Source organism: Camelina sativa, chromosome 5 (genome assembly GCF_000633955.1).
Source record: "Camelina sativa cultivar DH55 chromosome 5, Cs, whole genome shotgun sequence".
In the NCBI taxonomy this organism is placed as follows: domain Eukaryota; kingdom Viridiplantae; phylum Streptophyta; class Magnoliopsida; order Brassicales; family Brassicaceae; genus Camelina; species Camelina sativa.
The window spans coordinates 27,389,165-27,401,420 of record NC_025689.1 but is presented as its reverse complement, the minus strand read 5'-3'; positions in this window follow the sequence as shown (position 1 = coordinate 27,401,420).

The following is a 12,256-nucleotide window of genomic DNA, read 5'->3' as shown; positions in this document are numbered from 1 at the left end:
GGATTAGCAGAGAGTTTTATATATCACAAGCACCCACCACACGGCTAGAGAACATAAGTACTTTTACAAACCGATTGAAAGCTACTAGAGTTCTACACCAACCTAGCCGATAATACTAAGGGTTTGGATCCTAGACAACAACAACAAAGGTTAAGTCTAGTAACAACAAAAAGAATCCTATCCAACCCTTACACATAAACCCCAAAAAGGACTTCCCTTGCATCCCACGTCCTACTAGTTTCTGAGCCTAGTACACGCTTCGCACGTGCACACCCACTCCCTAGGTGGCTCATCAGGTGGCGGTTCGGCGGGAGACTCGGTTGAGATAGAGGCGGCAGACATCGAGACTCCAGCTTGATTCGTCGGGCTCACTTCAACTTTTTCGATTCGACCTAACGGGTTCTCTCCCGTCTCTTCCCTTCGACTGATTGGGCTCATTCTCTCTCGCACCATCCGGTATGGACATTCATGAACATAGTGTCCTCTTCCACCACACACGGTACATACCATATATTCCAGGTCCGGAAAGTGTTGAGGTCTTGTCCTCCAGCAATGATTGTTCGGATGTCCCGGTTCTCCACACGCTTTTCGCATCTCCTCCAATATCTCATGCGATCCGGGTTTGGGCAGCGATAGGCAAAGTGCCCTCGCTCTCCGCACCATTCACAGTCCTTATTCGTCGGGTCACACATGCGTCCCAACGCCGGCCTCCAACAGTTTCTCGTCCAATGCCCGATGCCTTCGCATAACTCGCAATAGGGCGTGTTCCTCATGTGAACTTGGTTTGGGTAGACCACCCTCTTCCTAGCAGTGGCTCGCACTCTCAGCCTGCCTCTCGGTTGAAACGTTACGGAGTGCATCTCCAATTCCCCTCTCGCCTGCTTCTCTTGGTAGTACTCTCTTGTCCTCTTCAAACTTGAACTACTTTCTCCCATCTCCATCCTTAGTTGTTCTCGGTTCTGGTTTCTTAACTCATAGCTCTTAGCAAGCATCTCCAAGTCTCGGTCCATTGGTTCCTCTTCTTGCTCCTCCTATTGTCCCGGTAACACCATCTGCAATGGTACGGCTCTAATGGGACTATTGCGCCTTAGCACAATTTGATTCAGCTCCGCCTGGTTTGGCACGAATTGGTCTGGCATTAGGAGATCTGGCTCTCCTCGATCTCTCATTACTTGGCTCGACTCTCCTTGTTCTCTCACGGCCTGACTCAAACTTTCTCTTAGTTCCGCATTCCCCCTTGACTCCGTACTGACCTCAGCTTCTCGGTCTTGGTTTCTCGTTGGTTCCACTATAAAAGTCGGAATTCCTTCGTCATCACTCGACACAAGGTCGATCACCTCCACTTCCCTGGTCGGCCTCTCGGTCTTAGAGTCTCCATCAATCGGATTCTCTTCTCCATTGGCATCCGATACAATGACTTCTCCGTCACCCTCGTTTACTCGCTCCGGTGAGCGCATCTCGTCTAACATGAATAAGATTCTTGAAACCGTCTCGGGTCTCTCCTCCGCGGGTCGCTCTTCACTAGTGTCTCCGGCTTCGGACACAATTCTCGCACCACTAGCATTTCCTCCTTCCTCCGGCTCGTACACGTCCGTCAGGAAGTTTAAAATTTTCTCGACTGTCTCCGGGTACTCAATTAAGTGCTCCTCGGGACTAACATCGTCGGACTGGTCTTCCACAAGATCCAACAGCAGCTTCTGTAGCCTATCGGCTAGCTCCACCTCCGCCTCTCCATGATCTCCAACAGGTAGAGTGTCAAACTTGCCTTGCGCGTCCATTCGAACTTGGATACGGCTCGGCTCTCCAATCTCTAACACAATGGTCTGGTCATCTCGATCAGTTTCCACTTCCTCCGTTTCATCTAAACATTCGGACGGATCGGTCTCGATCGACCAGTTGGTGTCGTCAACGTCGAACACCCCGTCCTCATCCCAGTCATTCGAATCACTCGGCTCTTGACTGTTTTCTGATTCCGTCGACAAATACCCATTGTGATGCCCACAATCCTCATGTCTCGGCCCCTCATCCCCTGAACCATTCCTGCAACCTGAATCACCTGAATACATCTAAAACCCACAAGAAACAAGGTTAGATGCTTAGTTCATTCTAAGGTTCAACTTAGACTAGACAAGCAAACGGCCGGATAAAATTTCTATGCTCTTGCGACACGTTACTCGATAAAACTTTGAAATGCACAAGTGCTCGCGGGTTCGAAAACACCGCTCTGATACCACCGTTGTAACGCCCCCGAACCGTCCTATGACCACGAAGGTCGTCGGACAGCCACGGGACGCCACTTGCAGAATTGCGCCGAGGTGATCCGGTCGAGGGACGGAAGCTGCAGACTTCCCGACCGGTCCTCTCTAGCACAATCCTACCCGCAGCCGAGGTTACTTAGGCTTTACAACCCTCGCGGCCTGGTGCATTGTGTTAGCCCGGTCAAGGCCGAGTATCATTTGCAACTGGCCATGTTTTCCTGAAAACCGTATATATATATATATATATATATCACTTTAATAAATTAATTCATCTCAAATAAATCATTAAAGCAATATATATAAAGATAGTCGGAAAATGTATATATAACCATTTATGAAAACATAGGGTTTTACAAGGAACACAATAAAACCCTATCCGGCACCCTAACGTTCGCTCCGGCTCTAGACTCACTTAGGCTTTCCTGCAAAACCACAACAACTGAGACATGAGTAATCTAAGATTACTCAGTGAGTCTGGGTACCCCAATATCCTAAACAGGATTCTATCTTCCCCAACCCGACTACCCCGGCAAGCAAAGATAACAAGCAAGTAATCAGAGCAACACAGCCGAAAGCAATAGCGGAAGCAAATAAACCACAATCAGACAAGAGAGGTTAGATCAACGTGACTCGACTCGACGCTCTAACTCTCTACGCGCAACATAGACGACTAAAGTTCACTTTAGACTCTTCACCTCTACACGACTCGCAAGGACAACTAGGATAAACAAGGAACTCTTGAACTATCCTAAACTCCTTGACCGAACAACCAAATAAGACATCTAGAATACAACAAGGATCGCTTGAAATACCCTAGACTCTTTAACAACACACAACACGCATCATGCAAAGACGACTAGACATAAACAAGGGACACTTGATTACTCTAGACTCTTTACACCTAGGGCCCTTCGATAATCTGTTCCGTTCCAACACTTCCCATGCCGAGACCAAAAAGTTCTCCGGCATGAACCCACCAATAGCTACATCGTCATGCCTAACCGCTGGTAGCTAGCCAGCCGTAACATTGTCCCCGCGTGAGTGGTCGTCGGGAACTCACGCGTGACAAACGGTTATGGAACCAGAATTATCGACACACTACTCTAGCTAAGACTCAAGAAACACATTCAAGAGGCTAAGCTACAACCAAACACACCACCATAAATTCGTGCGTTGATACATCAAGCTCGTTAGCATGAAATCACGCAAGAAAATCAACATAGAATAATCAACAAGAAGCAAGAAAGTAAATCAAGCGACTTAAGATTATTCTACATGCATGCAACCTACACCCTTAACTTAAGCAACTCATGCAACAAGTTTATACATGCATGCTACCAATTTGATTTAACCATTTAAATCCTCAAGTCCAATTATGCATGCAATTCCATTTAATCTCTTAAACTCTCAAGTTCAATTAGCATGCAAGTAACCTCACTCAATATTATGCAATAAAATGCAAAATACTTTACTCGTTTAGTCATGCATGAAACCGATTTTAAGTAAGAAAATATTACTTACAAAATCCTCTAGGTTCGATCATGCATGCAACCCTTAAACCAATTTTTAAGTAATCCGATTATACTTAAAATGCACCCAAGTTCCCTTTCACCAATTTTTGAGTGAGTCCCAATTATTTAGCATGCAACTAACTCCTTTTCACATGATGATTCTAATATGAATCCTACCATGTTTGCATGCAACAANGGGCCCTTCGATAATCTGTTCCGTTCCAACACTTCCCATGCCGAGACCAAAAAGTTCTCCGGCATGAACCCACCAATAGCTACATCGTCATGCCTAACCGCTGGTAGCTAGCCAGCCGTAACATTGTCCCCGCGTGAGTGGTCGTCGGGAACTCACGCGTGACAAACGGTTATGGAACCAGAATTATCGACACACTACTCTAGCTAAGACTCAAGAAACACATTCAAGAGGCTAAGCTACAACCAAACACACCACCATAAATTCGTGCGTTGATTCATCAAGCTCGTTAGCATGAAATCACGCAAGAAAATCAACATAGAATAATCAACAAGAAGCAAGAAAGTAAATCAAGCGACTTAAGATTATTCTACATGCATGCAACCTACACCCTTAACTTAAGCAACTCATGCAACAAGTTTATACATGCATGCTACCAATTTGATTTAACCATTTAAATCCTCAAGTCCAATTATGCATGCAATTCCATTTAATCTCTTAAACTCTCAAGTTCAATTAGCATGCAAGTAACCTCACTCAATATTATGCAATAAAATGCAAAATACTTTACTCGTTTAGTCATGCATGAAACCGATTTTAAGTAAGAAAATATTACTTACAAAATCCTCTAGGTTCGATCATGCATGCAACCCTTAAACCAATTTTTAAGTAATCCGATTATACTTAAAATGCACCCAAGTTCCCTTTCACCAATTTTTGAGTGAGTCCCAATTATTTAGCATGCAACTAACTCCTTTTCACATGATGATTCTAATATGAATCCTACCATGTTTGCATGCAACAAATTTTAACCGCAACTACATGTACTACTCTACATGCACTACCTCAGACTCACCTATTGCGCCATCGTCGATGATACTCGGACTTCACAGCACCACTCAATCAGACAACCCGCTCCTACTCCGCGTCAACTGCTTCTCGCTACGTCGATCGCAACCCGTTCTTTTCTCGATGATCCTCTCGACCGCAAATGCGTCTCGCACTCGATCTTTCTTCGACCACAACAGCAACTCCGCTTTTTGGGACAAGCGTTTCTCCTTCGGTCTCCCTCTCAATCTCTCTTGATCCTTCTCCCGATCCTACCCAACCACTCTCTCTCTTTTCGCCTCTTTCTTTCTCTCGGAAAAGCTTAAGTGTTTTGAGAGAGTTTTGGACTAAACTCCCAAATGAAGTCGATCACCCCATATTTATAAGCAAAATTTGGAACCTTAGCGAGTACGACATCGAGTATCGAACTCGTCCGGCTGCAAAGTCCCAAGTGCTCGCCGACTTTTTGATTGAGCTATCGTTTGGAGAAGCCGAGCCAACACCCACTGATCCGTCAGATGACCGATGGACCCTACATGTGGACGGAGCATCCTCTCATCTTGGGTCAGGAATAGGGATTCGACTAACTTCGCCAACCAGAGAAATTTTGGAACAATCCTTCCGTCTCCGATTCCAAGCAACCAACAACGTCGCCGAGTATGAAGCGCTCATCGCCGGGCTGAAGCTCGCCAACGGAATGCAAATCAAGCGGATACGAGCTTTTTGCGATTCTCAGCTCGTCGCCAACCAGTTCAGTGGCGAGTACGATACCAAAAGCGAACCCATGGCTGCCTACCTTGACGTTGTTAGGATTTTGTCCAAACGCTTCGATGAGTTCGAGCTCATCAAAATCCCCAGGGGAGACAATGCATCGGCCGATGCTATGGCAGCACTCGCCTCAACATCGGACCCCGATCTTCGACGGATCATCCCGGTAGAGAGCATTGACACGCCGAGCATAGGTGAAACACACGCCGAGACATGCCTCGCCCTAACCAGCCCAACGAAATCCGGACAACTTATCGAACGATGAGATCATGCCGAGGATGCGAACCTCCCTCAGAAACTGACGCAACAGATTGGCGAGTTGAAATCCGTTCATATCTCGCCGATGGCGACGTACCAGCAGACAAATGGGCCAGACGAAGATTAAAGGCCAAGGCCGCCCGCTACACCTTGATGAAAGACCATTTGCTTCGATGGACAGCGTCCGGAACCCTGTTGCTTTGTATACACGGTGACGACACCGAGCATGTCATGATGGAGACTCATGAAAGAGCTGGAGGAAATCATTCGGGTGGCCGAGCCTTAGCACTACGAATCAAGAAGCATGGTCATTATTGGCCAATGATGATATCCGATTGCGAAACGTTCGTCGCCAAGTGTGAAAAATGACAGCGACACGCCCCCATTATTCATCAGCCGACCGAACTCCTGCGAGCCGGAATAGCTCCTTACCCTTTCATGCGCTGGGCGATGGACATCATTGGCCCACTACCGACCTCTAGACAGAAGCGATATATACTCGTCCTCACCGACTATTTCACCAAATGGGTCGAAGCCGAGTCCTACGCAAACATCAAAGCCAGGGACGTCCAACTCTTCGTCTGGAAATATATAATTTGTCGCCATGGTCTTCCATACGAAATAATCACTGACAACGGATCGCAGTTCATTTCCCTGCAATTCGAAAACTTTTGTGCGAGATGGCGAATCAAATTAATAAAATCGACGCCGAGGTATCCACAAGGAAACGGCCAAACCGAAGCTACCAACAAAACCATACTCGATGGCCTGAAGAAAAGGCTAGACGCAAAGAAGGGTGCCTGGGCCGACAAGCTCGACGGAGTACTTTGGTCCTAGCGAACAACCCCAAGGACATCCACTAACCAAACCCCATTCCCATTAGCCTACGGGATGGAAGCAATGGCACCAGCTGAGGTCGGCAGTTCGAGCCTCAGGCGAACGATGCTTGTCCAGAACACTGCGCTCAATAGTCAGATGCTGATAGATAGACTCGACGAGTTGGAAGAAGAACGAGACAAGGCACTCCTATGAATCCAGAACTCTCAGCTCGCTGCAGCCAAGTACTACAACAAGAAAGTCCACAATCGGCATTTCGACGAAGGCGATCTCGTCCTCCGTAAGGTCTTTGGAAAATACTGCCGAGCCAGACGCCGGAAAAAAGGGGGCCAACTGGGAAGGTCCATATCTAGTGTCCAAGGTCGTTCATCCCGGCGTGTACGAACTCCTAACAATGGGCGGCGAACTCTTCTCAAGCGCTACTATTATTAAAGAAAAATGGGCGGCTAATCTAACTCGGCTATATCCAGCTCGTTCTTTCTATAGTTGAATAAGCATGTAATGTGAACTACGAGCGGCTTGATCCCTCCTGATCGGGGGGTACGTAGGCAGTCCCGTTTTTCGGGACACAGCTGCCAATAATAAAAATTTTCTTCCTCATAAGAATGAGCCGCTGTTACAAGTTATTTTAGTTATTATCCTGGCCCGGTAATGACTCGACGTCCTGACGTATTATTTTAAGCCGAGTCGCAACTCGCACAAAGGGGTAAGCCGACTATTTGTCGCACCTAGTTAAAGCCGAGTCGCAACTCGCACAAACGGATAAGCCGACCATAACAAGTCGCACCTAGTTAAAGCCGAGTCGCAACTCGCACAAACAGATAAGCCGACCATAACAAGTCGCACCTAGTTAAAGCCGAGTCTTAACTTGCCAAAAAAAAAGAGGGACATGCCGACCATAACAAGTCGCATCCCTCTAGCAAAAAATCAGCAGAGTAGTCATTTGTTTAAAGATTAGGATAGAAATCCGACTTTATCTAAAACAAAAGTGACAACAATACAAGGGTCGAGCCCAGTACAAAAAAAACAACGACCAAAGGATCATTGAAAGCTGTTTCCAACGAACAAATGCCGAGCAATCTAGTCACTCAAGGCCTAAGTCGGCGTTGGATGGCTCGTCAAATTCCAGCCCGGCGATCATCGTCTGCCAATGACAGCACGACTCCTTCAAATCCTTCAGCACGTTCATTGGAGCGCTCGCGCCTTCCGCAACCATCTCCTCGAGATACGCGCAGATCCCTTCAGCACGGTTCCTCTCGCAGAAGTAATGCTTCGAGCTTTCCAACTGCATAATGTAGCGTCGTAGCACGTCCACATGAGCTTTACAAGCCTCAATATCCGCATGACCCTCTAACGGCCTTCGACCGATGATATCCAGGTCGCCCAGTTCGAGGTCGGGTATTGCTATTTCTCCGAATGATGCTTCGCGACGAGCGCACTCTTCCACCAATTCGTCCCATCGCTGCCTTGGGACAAAGAGCCCTTCGTCAATCAAAACCTCAAGGCACTCTACCAGACCGTCGACGCGGCAGAAGGAGAAGTAACGTTCAAATGAACGACGAATTGCAATAATATAGGCCCTCAGTCGCCGAACACGTGCGTGATAGAAGTCGAGCTCCGTACGAATCAACGTATCAGGTCCCATGGCAAGTCGTCCAAAGCTTTTCGCGATCACACCAACCTTGAAATCACCGGCGTCGGAACAACTCTTCCTACAAAAACAACAAAACTCACCAAGAGAACAAAAATAGAACGCGCAGGGCTATTTATAAGAGCGAAAAGGCACAAGTTCCAACGGACGCAAGTTTCAAAAAAAAAAAAAGAGAGGATAAGCCTTTTGACCAATAAATGACGTTTCAAAAATAAATGCATTAAATGAGATTCAAGAATAAATGCCCAGGGAAAAGAAGTAAAAAGTTTGCATGGGAGCCGACCCCAAAACGCGGCACGCAAAGAGTACAAGGGAGCCGACCCCAACACGGCAGAAAATAGGATAATATAAGGGAGCCGACCCCTCAACACGGCAACTAAGATGATAGAGCGATTACGACGCCACGTCAGCAGTTGGAGATTCATGACCAGGGGTCAAAGGGCGGGGGAGTCCGTCAGTAGGATGATCAACAGTCTGCTCTTCGGTACCATCTATGGGACGGTCGTCGCCCTGACCCTGTTCGTTCTGTTCTTCAGCTCCGTTCCCTTCAAGCTCCCCGCTCTCAGACCCACCTTCTTCCCTTTTGCCGTCATCACCCTCGGCATCACCACTGATGGGAGAAGCGACCCAGGCCGGAACCGGAGGAAGAGGCTCGGCAAAAACCCTAGTCACGTCGAAATCAGCTTCGGTAATTTCCGGAAGATCAAGATCTTCAACCTCACTCTTCAGCTGGTTCATGACGGCGACGAACTTGTCCTTCAAGCCCTCCTCAAGTACAGCAATTTGACCCTCGTCGATAAGTGTCTCGAGCATTTGGACATTCCCGACGGATTGGTTGTACTCGAGAAATTTCCCCATCGACGCCTTGACCGCCTCGGCATACCCCTTATGTGTGCCAAGAAACTTTTGCACGCGCACAGCCATTTCATGAAAAGCCTTAATTCTTTCATGATACCCGAAATCCTCCTGCCGATCTCTGAGCCTCTTCGTCTCCGAGTTTAGGGTAAGCTGCATCCTATTAAAGGCGGCATCCGAGGCCTCAAGCTTTGCCTTAAGATCGTCCCGCTCCGCGACCCACTTGCGCCGTTGGCTCTCAAATTTCGACGCCTCATCACTGAGCTTCTGATTGGATCGCACAGCTTCCCCTAGCTTGGCCTCGAGGCGTTCAATCCTCTCCGAAAAGGTTGACGCTCCAGATCGATCGGCCTCCAGGTCACGAATGCGACGCTCGTAGCGCGAGGTTAGGTGAGTGGTTCGGGCAATAAGCTGTTTAAAAAAAAAGAGGGGGATAAGGACGAAGGGAAAAGAGAAACGGGCTCAAAAACGAGTCGGCTGAAAGAACAAACCTCAAAGGAAGCTTGCGCCACGTCCGCAACTGCGTTCGCCTCCCTCGTCTTTTCAACAGGAAGTAAGCGACCAGACCCGCAGGGAATCTTCCGAAAAAGTTCGGAGCAAGTAGGGGATTCGTCTGGGAGGGGCGAGTCTCGGAAGTGTGAGAGAAACTCCAGCCGAAGTTCGACGTTTTCTGTTTCTTCGACGGATCAGGTCGCCCCTGGCCAGCATCGTCTTTCCTCTTTTGAAGACCTCTTGCACCCTCGGTGTCACGGCCGGACGAATCGCCCGCCCTCTTCTTCGGAATGGCCTCAGCGGATTCAGGGCGGCGAGTTGAAGGAAGGGGCTGGGAATGCTGTCTCGGCGGAGGATCAGGTGACTGACGTGACCGAGAAGGGACCCTCTTAGCCGAACCAGCGTCAGAGGACGAAATAGCGCGACGAGCATCTGGTTGAGGAGTCGGACGAGGAATAGAAGACGGGTCGGGTGCCCGACAATAACGGGCGGATGCGTTGGGAACACTCAAATTCAGCTTTCCCATTGTCTCGGCTAAAAAAATAAAAAAAATATAAATATATATATATATAATAAGAAATGAGTAAATATATATGTATATGTATATATGCCTCGGTGTCTAAACAAAACCTAAAACATATATATGTATACATACGGATTTAAAGCATACCTCTTTGTCTTCGGCTAGAGGCTGACTTTCTTGAACGACCTCTCTTACCTTCAGTACCCGGCAAAACGTAAGGATAGAAGAGCTTAATTGCGTCTATCTCGGCTTGAAACGAAGAGGGGAATGGAAGCAGACACCTTGGAACAACAACTACAAAGAAAAAGAAAAGAAAGGCGTTAAGAAAAACCAAGGGACACCGCAAACAAAGATAACTAGGCAAGAATGGTCGGCTACCGGGTGAAGGGTTCCACCCAGAAAACCAAGGGATGGAAGGATCCTCCAAAACCCCCGCCGCAACTTCTAGAAAGAAGTACCAGCCTTTCCAATTATATGTTTTGCCTTTGGCACCCTCGACGAGCGTCGTCTTCTTTCCCGAAGCCAGATAATAAAGCCCAGGAGTTTTATTCCGATTCGACGGGTTCAGACATGTCAGCTCTTCCAAATGATCACAAGTGAGCGTGACTCCCGCAGCCTTGGCCATGATCGAAAGACCGATGGCATTTCGAAAGGTCGCCGGGGCAAATTGCGAAATGGCCGCCTTTCGACGAGCAAAATATGTCATCAAAAAGGACGGAAGGGGGAAAGTAAGTCCACCCTCGGTAAAGTATTTTTCCGAGAGGCAAATAAAGCCGGAAGGAGCATCCCAGGGACGCTGAAATGAAGCCGGAATCAAAATCTTTGGCTTGGTGTTTAACTTCCCGATACAAACTGCGTCAATTGCCGCGTCAATTTTCAGCGACGACGGAGGCATATGGTTGAAAAGGTTTGCAGTCGGCAAAGGGACGTCGTCCAAATTAGGAAAAGACGGGTCATCGACTAATGGCTCGTCTATCAAGGATGGAATCCTACAAGGAAGCCCCGACGAACTAGGAACTGCCAACCCAGGAATGAGACGACGCCTCATCTCTTCGAATCGAGCCACATCCGAATCCGTCGAGGACAAATGAGAAGAACTCAGAGAACGAGTACGCCGACGAGCAGACCTTACGGAGCCGCCAGATTCAGAAGTCGTAGCTCGTGGAAGGTGACTCTTGGCAGAAGGGTTAGACGACGAGGATCGAGGGTAATTCATGACGAAAGCGCAACACACAAGAGCAAAATAACGACGAGATAAGGAGAAGAGAGAATACTTGAGCGATGAAAGCACCAACGAACTCGAGAATATGAGAATGAGAGAAGCGAGAGGAAGGTATTTATAGGAAGAAAGGAGAGTCGGGAACATAATCATTACAGCACGTGCCCAATGACGATACAACTTCCGAACTTCACGCGCGTCAAAGCGCCGCATACTCTAATTCGACCCTAGACGTCGAGAACCGCTCCTTCACGCGCGACCTTTCGTTTGTCCAATGGAAGAAGCGACCCTTCGTCTTCTCACGCGCGGTCCTTCGCCTAAAGACTACGAACCAGAGGCGAAGGGGGGGACTACTGTTAGGGGTAGATCCCACCCCAACAAAAGGCCTGGCCCAGCAAAAGGCCCAAAATAGGCCTCTTAAGGAAAGAGGGGTATTCCGGTCTTTTTGCTGGACGAACCGACACGATTCCATATAAATAGGAGCGTACGGTCTTCGGAAAGGAGGATCGAAAAAAAGGCAGGAGAATTGGTACAGCAAGTACAAGAGCCCAGCTCGTCCAAGCAGAAGTCAACGGTTTTAGTCAATAGCTCGAAGAATCGACGAGATAACAGCTCGTCTATTATCCTCATCTGCTTTTGTAACTTGTTTAAGTCGTGTTGTAACCCGTCTTTTGTGTCTCGGCACCAATAAAATATAAGAGAATTTCGACCCTCCTTTGACCGAACTAAACATACTAATTGTGACCGATCTGGACATCAACACTTAGCCGAGTTTAATAGAAGTCAATCAGTAATTGTATTGAAAATTTGATGTTTTTAATGCAAAGAACTTACGAAATATATATGTTCCAACAATTTCTACA